Consider the following 12,740-nt stretch of genomic DNA (forward strand, 5'->3'; position numbering starts at 1 on the left):
GCTCACCAGGAAAATTAGATCGCTCTCAAAAGTTGCAACAAGGGAATTCCCTACAAGGCACAGAGATAAATGTAATATGTCAAAACCAAGGAGAACTTTCTCAAACCAGTTGCTTTCTCGAGAAGCTGACCATGATTTCTGGGAGTTGAAGTCCAGTAACTTTGGAGGCTATCAGGCTGGGAAGACTGCCAAAATTATATGACTCATTATGGAAGTTTAAAGGCAAAGAGTAAACAATAGTTGAAAACAGCATTCCAAGAGACCTACCTCTTTGTTTCTAAAAGCAACCAAGAAATACATGGCAGAAAAGCAGAAATCTGTGAAAAGCATTTGAATTTTTGGAATGTTGCAATTTATTTGTCAGTTTTACTGATATAAAAGAAGACTTTTGAGTGAACAATTATCTCCAAAATTTGCCCCTTGCTCCATTTCACTTCATCAGCAATAGTTGTCCAAACATGCAAAGGTGCTCTGTGAGAATGTAATGGTGCCTCCTGGTTTAATCAATTCAGTTAAAGAGATAATTAGAGATCAGACAGCCATGTTGTTTGCAAACTTTAGCTTGCTTCATTACCTTGAAGTTCTCACCTCATAGATTCTACAGGCGTGTTATGTGTTGCTCAAAAGAATCTGAGGATCTCCATAAATCAACAATGGCTATCAGTCTGGATAAGGTCATACAACCATTTATAAAGCTCTAAAGTTCCATCCATCCAGGGTCGAGGGATATATGTTTGAGATGGAGTTGATTGGGCCAATACCAAGAGCAGTTGTCGTCAAAATCAACCCAATGGTGCAGCATACAACTGGGAAGCTACGAAGAATTCCATAAAAATATCCAAGGGTTTGCAGGTCTCACCTGCCCCAGTAAAAGTCAGTGTCCTCAACTCTACCCTCAGAAAACCATTGGGTAAAAATGTGATTCATGGCATATTAACATGACAGAACACTGATAAGTGAGGTCAGGTCTTCCAAAAAATGCACCTCAATGCGATAACTCTCCAGACTTATGGAGAAATGATCTGTGGGTAGATGAGCAAAAGATGGGTGTTTTCAGTCTACAATGGCCATGAATCTCTGGAGGAAACCAAATATTGTATTCCATAAGAACTTTATACCAATTGTCAAGCATGGTGGTGGCTGTGTTGTGCTTTGTTTTGTGGCTTCAAGACTTGAAAGACTTGCCATAAGTGAAGAAAGCATGATTTCCTCTCTACGAGAGAATATCAGTCCATTTATCATCAGGTGAAACTGTATCACTTGTGGATCATCCAGCAAGACAATGGTCCCGAGCATTTGAGAATCTAGGAGAGAAATCGCAAAGAACAAATTCAGAGCTTTGGAAAGAACAAGACAAAGCCAGACCCAACCTCACAGAAATGTGACAAGAATGAAAAGAAGTTATTTATATTAGAAATCCCTCAAATGTTTGCTATGGTGGAATAGACCCATAATTCTTATGTAGCAATGTGACAGATTGCCACAAACATTGTGTAGCAATCATGGCTGTAAAAAGGAGGGAGTAGCACAATACTTGACCTTAAGTCAAGTATTAGTTTTTCATGGTGGCATATTAATGCTGGGATGACAGTGGATCAGTAGACTCCACAGGAACTTTTGATAATTTTCAGAAGTAAAGGACTGCAAAATTTCATCAAATTAATCGTGGCTGTGTTTTTTAAGGTTGAAGGTTCATCCTTCCACATTAGTGGTAAGTTTTTCCACTAAATACTAAAAATAGCTCAGCAAGTAGCAGGATCTAATTGACCTTATCTCAGCTGACCATGGGGTGCTTAGATCTGACCTTCCGGGCTACCCTGGAAACAGTAAAGGACTGGCCCTCAGTGGCTCTGCCAGCAAAAATGGAGCATGTGCAGCCTCCATAAGTTCTGTTTTTTCTGGCAGAGGGTTGTAGAAGGCTGTCACAGCCAAAAACAGAGCCCTGGATGAGTGACGTGCAGCTAGCCATGCCCACTCTGGCCACTCCATCCCTCCCGAAGTCAAACACAACCCTGATGCGGCCCTCAATGAAATCAAGTTTGACACCCCAACCTAATCCATTCCAACTTAATATCGAGAAAGCTGCCCAGATACACAAGCCCATGAAGTCATCTGAAGCTGAGCTCCAATTGACAGTGTAAAAAGTTACCGAAAGCCACACTGAAAAGGAAATCACAGCTCCATAGAGATTTTTTTTTATATGATTTGTGAACCCAGCCAATTACGGTTGGCTTAATTAACCACAGTTGAAAGAAACCACGGCTTCAGCACGACACGGAGAGGAACAAGTTAACCTCATTCCACTGACTTCAAACTAAATTCCACCCACTGTAAATTCCATGACATTAAAAAAACAACAACCCCACTTTAAATTAAAAGACAACGAAGAGCAATACCTACCGATAGACCCATGCTGCTAAGCTATATGCAGTTAATTAATGAGTGCGCTGAATCAATCCACTTTTCCTTGCTTGGAGCTTGATTAGCTTTCCATGTGGCTGCTTCCTGGTTAAGAAGGGTTAAGGGGGGGGGAGAATCCCCAACTCACTCCCATCCTTCACTTATACACACACACAACACACACACACACACCGAACTCCCAAGAGGTAAAGGTAAAACAAGATGATGGTAAACATCCAAAGGTCATCTAGAGGCTGTTGCCTTGAAGATTTTTTTGCACAGCCTAAGGGAGGGGAAAAAAGGCACACCTGTTTTATGCCTAGATGGTGGGAAAATGCAATCAGAAGAGCTACTCCTTTCTCCTCCTGCCCCCCAAAAGGCAGATGGAGACTCTTTTTAATCTGCAGGAGTCCAACCCTAATCACTGCTATGGCTGAATATTGCTTTTTTTTTTTCTTCTTCTTCTGGCTGATCAGTGCAAATCAGAATGGCTTCTAAACTACTGTGCATTTTTCCTTGAGCTCCAAGGCGTCAAACGTAATCAAAATCACCTGCGGCACAATTGTACACAATCTATAGGGTTTACTTCCCCTAGAAACACATATTTAGGCTAACAACTCTGGGGTGTGCATATGTCTGACGACAGTTTAATTTCTTGTTCAAAGGAGGGGGCGGAAGGGGGGGCCTTTCAAGTGACCTTGACTTTGAGCACCAAGGACACAAGCAGATTGTAACATTTGGTGATAATCTGGGATTCAGGGCAATTTTCCTGCACCCGATGCAAACCTACAAAGCAACTAATCTCCCTGGCAAGCAAAATAAAAGGTGCAAAAAATAATAAAAATAGGGTGTTCCTCACTCACGTTGTTTGTCTCTGAGGTCCTTCAAAGCTGGTGCATTAAAAGAGATTCCCTCAACATTGTATCATTGAGATATGCTGGACTATAATTTTCACCATAGTCCTCTAATCGTGGGAAAGGAGGCACCAGGCTTGAAAACTGCCCTCCACCCCAGGCGAAAAGGTAGAAAAGATAACCTTTCACAAACACACCTAAGATCATCTACCCCAGTCCTACGCCCTTGGTCCAGATCGACTGGATTCTATCTTCCCATTCTATTCAGCCAGCTAGCGCAGGTTGGGAAGGATGGGACTCCGAGTCTAGGAGACCCAGAAGACCCAAAAGGCTGAAGGTCACCCAGATCACACCTCTCTCTCTCTCTTAAGGTGGCTTTGAGGTCCTCTCCTTCAGAAGTTGCAGCTTCTCCCAAACCTTGCTGGCTTGAGCGGAAAGAAAAAAGGAAGAAGAGAGACAGACAGAGAGAGAGAGAGAGAGAGAGAGCGAGAGAGACAGAGACAGAGACAGAGACAGACAGAGAGAGAGAGAGAGAGAGAGAGAGACAGAGAGAGACAGACACACACACACACACACACAGAGGCAGAGATATAGAAAGATAGATAGATAGAGAGAGAGAGAGAGAGAGGGAGGGAGAGGGAGGGATGGAGAGGGAGATAGATAGATAGATAGATAGATAGATAGATAGATAGATAGATAGATAGATAGATAGATAGATAGATAGATAGATAGACAGACAGACAGACAGAGGAGAAGGAGAGGAGAGGGAGGGAGGGAGAGGGAGATAGATAGATAGATAGATAGATAGATAGATAGATAGATAGATAGATAGATAGAGAGAGAGAGAGAGGGGGCAGAGGGAGAGGGAGAGGGAGGGAGGCGGAAGAAAAGAAGAGCCACGAACCTGTTCCACCCTTCGCTGACTCAGAGCTCAGCAAGGTGAGGCCTTTTTTTAATCCTCCGTATCAATCCCTTCTCGCAAAGCCCGATCTTGCGCCGGCTGCTTCGCCTCCTCGCTCCCGCCCCAGCCAGCCGAGAGAGCCGCGCTGCAATGCGCTCGCGAAGAGGTGCCACGGCACCACCGACGCCACCGCCACCGACGCGCAGCCCATACAGACGCGCACTCACACCCTCCCGGACGCCTGACTCGCAAGCGCCTCCCCCTTAGTCCCTCCCCGGCTTCTTCTTCTTCTCCTCTTCCCGTCTCCTCGCCACAAACAGCAGCGCCGGCTGCCAAAGCCGCCTGTCGCTGGGCTGCGTCTACTTCTCCTTCGCCGGCTCTCTTCCTCCGGAGACGGGCGGCAGCATGAGTGCCGGGAAGACGCTGCCTTTTCCCGCCTCGGCTCAGCCTCGGCTCGCCTCCGCTGGGCGCTCGGTGGATTAAACTGCACCCGGGCGGTTGCTGCTACTACTACTATTCCTCCTCCTCCTCCTCCTGCTGCTGCTGCTGCTGCTGCTGCCAACTCTAGACCAAGGGTGGGTTCTCGTCTCTTTCTCTCTTTCAGATGAGGACATTCAAAGGACCAAACCAACAAGCTTCGAGGAAGGAGTTTGGGGAGACCGGGTGGGGGGCGGGGAGAGGGGACCAGGGTGACTCCTGGCGGCCACCCCAACCCATCATCCGCAGCGCCTGCCAGAACCCCAAGCTCTCACTTGGAGGAGCTCCCGAGGCAACTCGAGGGTGGCTTCAGCCAAGGGAGAGAGGGGTGGCTCAGCCAACCTTTGGGCACCCCCTCCCTCTCCTCTGTCAACTCGCATTTTCGGGGGAGGGGGGCGTTCAGACGTGCGGGGCCGGGAAGGAGAGCCTGGGGTTGTACGGACGCGTGTCTGGCAGGGAAGAGAGCGAAAGTGAGCCGGAGCGCTGCGCACTTGAGGGAGACTTCCTATTTTGGGAGAAGGGGAGAAGGTGTGTGTGGGGGTGTGTGTTTTCAAGCGGGGGTGGGGGGTGGGGGAAGGCCCCGGGTTCAAAATGCAGGCGGTGGCCCGGGTGGGCGGATCGCGCGAAGGAGAAGAAGAAGAAGAAAAAAAAAGAAGAAAAAGAAAAAAAGAAAGAAGAAGAAGAAGAAGAAGAAGAAGAAGAAGAAGAAGAAGAAGAAGAAGAAGAAGAAGAAGAAGAAGAAGAAGAAGAAGAAAGAGTGGGGAGAGAAAGGGAGGAGAGAGAGAGAGAGAGAGAAAGAGAAAGAGAGAGAGAGAAAGGTGCCCGGCTAGAGGAGGGGACGGCTGGACCGGGAAGTGGTGCAAAGGCTGGCTGGCTTTCGCAGGCGGCTTTCGGTCCTGCAGGTAGATCCGGGGTTGGCCAAGGCGGGGAAGCGGCAACTGATTGGGAGAAAAGAGGCAGAGGGAAGCAGGAGCCGGTACGCGGCTTGCGTTAAAGAAGCAGCGGGGTTCGTGGGGGAAAAAAAAGAGCCGCAGTGCCTCGGTTTTGTGCGCCAAGCGGCTTTCCCCCCAGTTTTTAATCCCCAGGGTTTGGGCTCTGGAGCAAGTCGGCTGGATTAGAGGGCGGGGACGGATCGCTTTGTGGCGGGGCTGTTTTGGAATATGGGGGGTGGTGGAGTGTACGTGTGCACGCGGGCATGGGTGTGTGTGTGTGTCTCGAGCCGTGTCGGGTTTGGACTTTTCTGCCTTTTTTCTTTTTGCAAGAAGCGAAGCTCCCCTTGCTGAACAGGGTCTCTCTCTCTCTCCCCCCCTCCCTCTCCCCCTTCCTTTCCGCTTCCCTCCCTGCCCAGGTTCTGCAGCGCTTGGCAGCTGGGAGAGGCTGGAAGCCATGTGGATACGCCGGCCGGTGCCACATGGCATCTCCTGACCCGACTCGCTGGGACTTAACTTCCCCTGCCATTCGCGCTGTCCAGAATCCGTGCTTTAGACCCAGTTGTTAAAGATTGCCCTCTGGTGCAATAGGGGTGGTTTGGGGGGTGGTTGGGTCCTTGCTGTAACCATTGGGGTGGGGTGGCAGTGATTGGAGGAGCTGGAAGGGAGAAGGAGAGAGAGCTGGGCAACATTCCTTGTGGTTGTGTGCAAGAGGTGGAACAGGAGACAAAGGTCAACTAAGAGTTGTATTCTCAAGGGGTAGTAGGGGTCCAAATGAAAAAAAAAGGACCAGCCAACTCAAGAAACACATAGGCTTGTACCCACTGACTTACAACTGCTTTGCACAGGCAATTCTCCCAGCGGTGGAAACCCTGAGCTTTGATCCTGTGCCATGTTGCAAAGAGCATCTATCCAAAGAACGCCCCTTAGGGATAGATGCCTTAAATCCATTCATTCCTTCTACAATGAAGTGGACTCAGGCAGCTGGATTGGTTTGAAGAAGGGAATTCCTAGAAAGTGTTTGAATGGGGAGGTAGTGTCGGTAGATGATGACGCCTGCGTTGCTGGGTGGCTCATTTTGGCACACTGACTGATGATGCTTTTCCCTACGCCCTTTGTGTGTGTGTGTGTGTGTGTGTGTGTGTGTGTGTGTGTGTCATTGAAGAAAGTGAACGTGTTAGTAAGATAGGATAAGGGTACATGGAATTGGCAAGATCAGAGCAGATGAGGATGAGAAGGGCATAGGAAGATCTAATGGCTTCTTGCAGTGTGCTGTTTTTATCGCAATGTCCCTCTTTGACTATTTTTTTTCCGGTCCCTTTCCCTCCCCGGCAACACAAGGAGAGACATCTTGCCAAATAGTTAAAAGGATCATGTTCAATGCCTCTAATGGGAGTGAAATTCCAGGGAACATTTCCTTTTTCCAATGGAACAGATTTCACTGTGATGGAACCTCGGAGACAGTGAAGCCTGGAAATTTGAGAGGACTAATTTATCAAATTCTCTGCCACTGCATTAACTTTCCTGCTCAGTATGCACAAACTGTTGCCACCTCTGGCCCTTGAGTGAAACAGGCCATGTGCCTTCGGGTTTCGGGAGGTTAGAAAGCTTCATGAATGAATGAATGAATTCTTTATTGGCCAAGTGTGATTAGACACACAAGGAATTTGTCTTGGTGCATATGTTCTCAGTGTACATAAAAATAAAAGATATATTCATCAAGAATCATAAGGTACAACACTTAATATAGTCATAGGGTACAGATAAGCAATCAAACCATACTAGGAAACAGTCAGTATAAATCATAAGGATACAAGCAACAAAGTTACAGTCATACAGTCACAAGTGGGAGGGGATGGGTGATAGGAGTGATGAGAAGATGAATAGTAATGGTAATGCAGACTTTGTCAATAATTGGACAGTGTTATGGGTATTATTAGTCTAGCAGAGTGATGGTGTTCAGGAAAAACTGTTCTTGTGTCTAGTTGTTCCGGTGTGCAGTGCTCTATAGTGTCATTTTGAGGGAAGGAGTTGAAACAGTTTATGTTCAGGATGTGAGGGGTCTGTAAATACAGTATTTTCATAATCCTCTTTTTGACTGGTGCAGTATACAGGTCCTCAATGGAAGGCAGGTTGGTAGCAATTGTTTTTTTTTCCTGCAGTCCTTATTATTCTCTTTTGTCTGTCTTGTTGGGTTTCTGTGTCTGTCTTGTTGGGTTTCATGGAGTAAATGGAAAGAAAGGAACACACACACACACAAAAAGAACATGCTTTGCATATTAGAAGTGCTCAGGTTTCATTTCTGGCCTTGCCCATGATCAGGGATCAAATGAATGAAACCTTCTCAGGGATTGCCAGAGATGGTGAGGGAGACATTAGTTAGGGGGCTGTTTTCTGTATTCACAGTGGGGTAAAGACAGCAAGATGGTAATAGCTCTGCCAACTCTGTGGGAGATGAATAGGAAAGAGTGCCTCTAGGAAATCAGGCAGGTTTCAAGGTGCCCAGTGCGATGTGCACTGCAAGGGCAAGGAACAGGTGAAGGATTTTGTCCTTACTAATGACTTTCATTCACCAAATGTTCACCCACTGGAGATTCTGCTGCATTTACTAAGGCTTCTTCCCCTTTCAGCCTTACAGCATGTAATAATCACACATATTTTTGCTGACTTTTTTTTTTGGTCCTTTTCACAGCTGATGTGAGTACAAAACAATTAGAGCATCCCTCTTTCCTTGAGAGGGAATTCAAAAGTAGGCTTGTTTGAACCTCTATTTTCTTTTGGGTTCAGGCTGTGCTTGAAGTGTTAAAATCCTCAAGAGAGATGGGATGAAGAAAGGAAGAGTGATTGCGGCTGGGAAAGGAGAAGACAGGGTGTAGGGAAGATTTTACTAGCACTTTACATCTTGCTTAAGTTTAAAAAGGGGATAAAAAGAAAGCACGCTCTAAAAACCAGCTCTGGGCATCTATGAAAGTGAATTATTGATGACCTGGGAAAGCTTAGCTAGCAGATAACAGCATGCTAACTTTTCTGGAGGCCTTGTATATTGCAGTCCCTCACAATATATGAAGTTGTATTTCTGAACTAAAAGTGCAGTTAAAAAGTTCAGGATTTGCAATTAGGAAAGGAGAATGATGCTAAGCAATGAATCGTAATAGCAATTTGACTATTTTTTTTTCCCATTGGAGAACATCTGTGGTTTGAATTGTTTCTGAATTTGGGGAAAATACAATCTGCAGGATTGCTGTAGGAACCATTTAAAAAGCTTTCATGAGCATTTATCATGTTTTGGCCAAAAAAAAAAAAAAGTCTGCTGTGAAATACTGTTTGTTTTAGCCACAAGTTTATCAACATGCCTTGGCGTAGGATTAAAGGAAGCTGTCATACTAGTGCAGCAGCTCAAAAAAGTATTTTTCCTGCAACAATTCCAGCATTACATTTCTACTCATTAACCCCATCTCCAATAGTGTGTGACTGAGTAAATTGACTTTCTCTGTCAGCTATATTACCACACTCTTTATTTTGAAGCATTGATTTCATTTGGTGCGTTGCTTTTGGCTGTATTTAAAATTCATTTGTGCAGTCTGGTATGAACTGCAGTCACCTAATTCTTGCTTGAGAAATACTGTCCCATATTTGAATTTCCTGGATGGAGTAGTTCATAACCCCCTGGGTGACCATGAATGCTGGACCACTTGATTTCCTCTCCTTGATCTGCAAACTTCTGTAAAAAAATGATGGCTTTGGCTCGCAGCACAATCCTTCCTAATTTTCCCACTTCGCTCTCTCTGACTTTCCGCTGTACTCATCACTAATACCAAGCCTCTCAGACTAGTTTTGCTTATCAGCTGTATTTCTACTCGCCTGTGCACCTGGCCTGCTACCCTTTCATTTCTTCTATCAGCAAAATATAAAAAAATAATATATGCCTGTGCTGTAGAGCTGTTGAAGTGAAGGACTAGGATGAAAGGGAGATTTTGCAACGGAGATTGTAAAACACTGAGGTGGCAAGGTAACACCTGTCTGAGAACTCAGCATAAACCCACAGGACTAGTTAATGCACTGTTCACTGAAGAAAACTATTATTCTTGCTTGGTCCACAGATGAAAAGGAGGCCTAGAGTTAAGAGACTAATTGTTCCACTTTCTTTTTTCTTCCCTTCTTCCCCTCTTTCAACCCCCTCTTTCTTTCCTGCTCCCCAGTGTTTAGTATCTGTAATAGTGTGTGATATTTTCCTGGTTCGGAAGCAGGGAAGGGGCAAAATCAGTCCTCTTGTTTTGCGTGTCTTTTTTTTTTACAGTTATTAAATGTGACTGTTTTTGTGCATTTTTAAAAAAATTCGGTGCTGTATGTCACTCAGTTACTTTCGTGTGAGATGGGCAGTTATACAAATCTGATAAATAAAATAAAAATTGAAAGATTGAACGTTGGAATCAGGGGAAGCCCTGACGCAGGGCAATCTGCAAGATTATTGTGTGGTCTTTAGGGAATCGGCTTCCTTAAACTGAGGAAGGTGAGGGTGCACATTGCACAACCATATAGTACTTGGGATATACTCTCAGGGTATCTGGCTCCTGGTTATTGCTTGCTGGATTTTTCTTTCTAATATACACAGTTGTGTTGTGTAACATGTCTCCCAACTTTTTATTTTAGTATTTTGTTTTTTTTGTAAAGCCACACAGTGAGTGTCAGCTATTAAGGTGGTTTAATTTTTAAAAATAAATGATCAAATAAAAAAAAGAGCATTTTGATCAGATCACTTTTGAAGAGAACCTTTAAATCAATTTAATCTGGAGTGGGTTTGACCGAATTATTCTGTTGGACTGAATCTTCAAATCGGTCTCAAGCGTTGAAATGAATTGGGCACTTTTGAATCAACTTGTAGATTCAATGCTTTTTGATACACATACTTTAATCAAATTGGATCGCTTCTATTCAGGGATTCAGATCAGATGTGAAACCAATCTGATAGTGTGAATTACCATAACAGTTATGGCATAACTCATTGAACTGGTGAATTGACTCTAATATATGATCATTATCTCTATAAAGTCATCCTATTTGACATTATAGGTTTATTATATATATTGTCTGTCTGTCTGTCTGTCCGTCCATCCGTCCATCCATCCATCCATCCATCCATCCAATTTTTCCCTAAGAGTTGGATATGATGAATATGGGTCTTCTTTAATTTTTTATTCCCTCTAGAAAACTGTGCCATCATATGGAGTGAGGGATATTATGGTTATTTAGTGAACTTCGTAGTCCAAGAAATACTTGGAGGTGGATCTTCTTCAAACACATGATATTGGTCACTTTAGATAATTCCCAACCTGTTGTTCCATTTGGTTTGGTGCAGATGTTTTCTTGGTTGACATGATAGGTGATCCATGCCATGTGAAGACAAGGGAGACAACCTGTTGAATCATTTCTTGCAGTTGGGAGTTGATGGTGGTCATTTTGTTAACTAACATGAGTGGCTGGTGAAATTCATGCTTTCCTCTTGTCTGGCCATCTATCTGGCTATCCATCTATGTGGGTGGATGGCTGTCCACACACCCACCCATCCACCCATCCATCTGGCTAGTCTGCCTGCCTGCCTGCCTGCCTGCCTGCCTGCCTGCCTGCCTGCCTGCCTGCCTGCCTGCTGCCTGCCTGCCTGCCTGCCTGCCTGCCTGCCTGCCTGCCTGCCTGCCTGCCTATCTATCTATCTATCTATCTATCTATCTATCTATCTATCTATCTATCTATCTATCTATCTATCTATCATCTATCTATCATCTATCTATCATCTATCTATCATGTATCTAGCTATCTATCTGGCTATCTATCTGGCTATCCATCTACCTAGCTATATAAATGCCTAACTGAAGCCCCTTAAGGAACTATATTGCTCTTGGCTGCCTATTTTTGCAAACCCGATTCCCATGTATGTATGTTTACTCCAGAGGATGTTCCACTTCAAAGGGATTTGAAACACAGATATTCTGCAGCCAAGTGAAATCTTCCATTTGCTGATTAATCCCCTCACTGCTCAGTGGGACTTATTCCTATGTAGGCCTGCGGTGAACACCCCTTGATATCAAGCAGACCTTGTGTGGGCTCCTCTGGGAAAGGTTTCTTATCATCTATGGCCAACAAAGCTGTAGTTCCCCTTGCTGTTGTCCAAGTTCTGTTAGAGTAGAGATATGAGTAAACAAGCTGGAATTAAAACAAATAAAATGGTGAGATGCTGGTCTACCAGGCTCTGGTATTGTGATTCTGCTTGTTGTGAATGAAATTGTCCATTTAAAGATGAGATTGCATTCTAGGAATGATCCCATCTGTTGTCTCTGGCTATCCAGGTGACAGTAGAAACAAGGAGTATGTTCACATGTTTACTTCAATGAGTTTTGCTGTTGTCGTTCCTGAACAAGTATCAACTACCCATAATCTGATGACATCTCCTCTTGATTCTTGTGAGGTGTTTAACTTAAGAAGAACTTAACTTTTGAAGAGTGCATGGATGCTTCAGTTAGTACAGGATGTGGCACCTTGCTTGATAATCATTACATAGTTCTGGGACTATAATATTGAATTGTTAAAAAAATCTTAGAATGTGTGCTCAATCATTGCGTTGATCTCATCAGATAAGCAGTCCTATTTTGATACGTGTCTCTTTCCAAATAGTAAATTCATCAAGAGATTCCCTAGTAACAATGACCACCCTTTTTGAGGTCCAAGGATATTCTCTTAGGTTGTCCCCAAGCTCTGGAAGACACATCTTGGGGATTTCTTATCATCCATGCTTTTTTGTTTTTGTTTTTAAGAAGTCAAGATCTTCTGCTTCAGCCTGATGTAGTTTAATAGTCATTTTATTTTTAACCTTTATAATAATTCTCCCTGGACAGTAAGAAGGGGCATAAATGATCATCATAATAAATAGCTGATGGATGGGGTGTGTGTGTCAGAAACAATAGCAGTCAGCACAGTATGGATGTAAGTGCTTTGTTTGTTTACATTATTTATGTTTTCCCTATCTTGCAAACCATCCTTGGGGAGCATATAGCATGAAAAGTACACTCAGTGGAATGTAAAATTCAATGATTGTTGAAAAATAATAGAAGCAGGTAACTCTCAGCAGCCCATTTGTACTCTGGAATCAAAACCAAGTGCAGGATCCCATCCCCTCCCCCAAACAAC

General features: G+C 44.3%; 1 protein-coding gene and 1 long non-coding RNA gene across 6 annotated transcripts in view; one reads left to right on the plus strand and one right to left on the minus strand.

Moving 5' to 3' along the window:
* Positions 1-335: 335 nt before the first annotated feature.
* On the minus strand, positions 336-4,294 carry LOC113415292 (uncharacterized). Of its 2 annotated transcripts, none has more exons than XR_015749169.1 (2): positions 4,159-4,294; positions 336-1,304 (listed from the first exon to the last, which is right to left on the minus strand). It is a non-coding gene; the product is annotated as an uncharacterized LOC113415292 (long non-coding RNA). The 2 variants fall into 2 exon arrangements; XR_015749170.1 differs by lacking the exon at positions 4,159-4,294 and adding an exon at positions 2,401-3,776.
* Positions 4,181-12,740, plus strand: part of CCSER1 (coiled-coil serine rich protein 1) — an 813,931-nt gene continuing 805,371 nt past the window's right edge. For 3 of the 4 annotated variants that reach the window (XM_026672653.2, XM_087962869.1, XM_087962871.1), the window contains exon 1: positions 4,583-4,730. The gene's annotated coding sequence lies outside the window, so the exon portion shown is untranslated. Of the gene's footprint in view, positions 4,731-12,740 lie in introns of all 4 variants that reach the window. The other variant, XM_087962870.1, reaches the window with a different exon arrangement.

The sequence above is a fragment of the Notechis scutatus genome, chromosome 4, assembly GCF_049901735.1.
Source record: "Notechis scutatus isolate UNSWTSFEM ecotype Mainland chromosome 4, rNotScu1.2, whole genome shotgun sequence".
Taxonomy (NCBI): Eukaryota; Metazoa; Chordata; class Lepidosauria; order Squamata; family Elapidae; genus Notechis; species Notechis scutatus.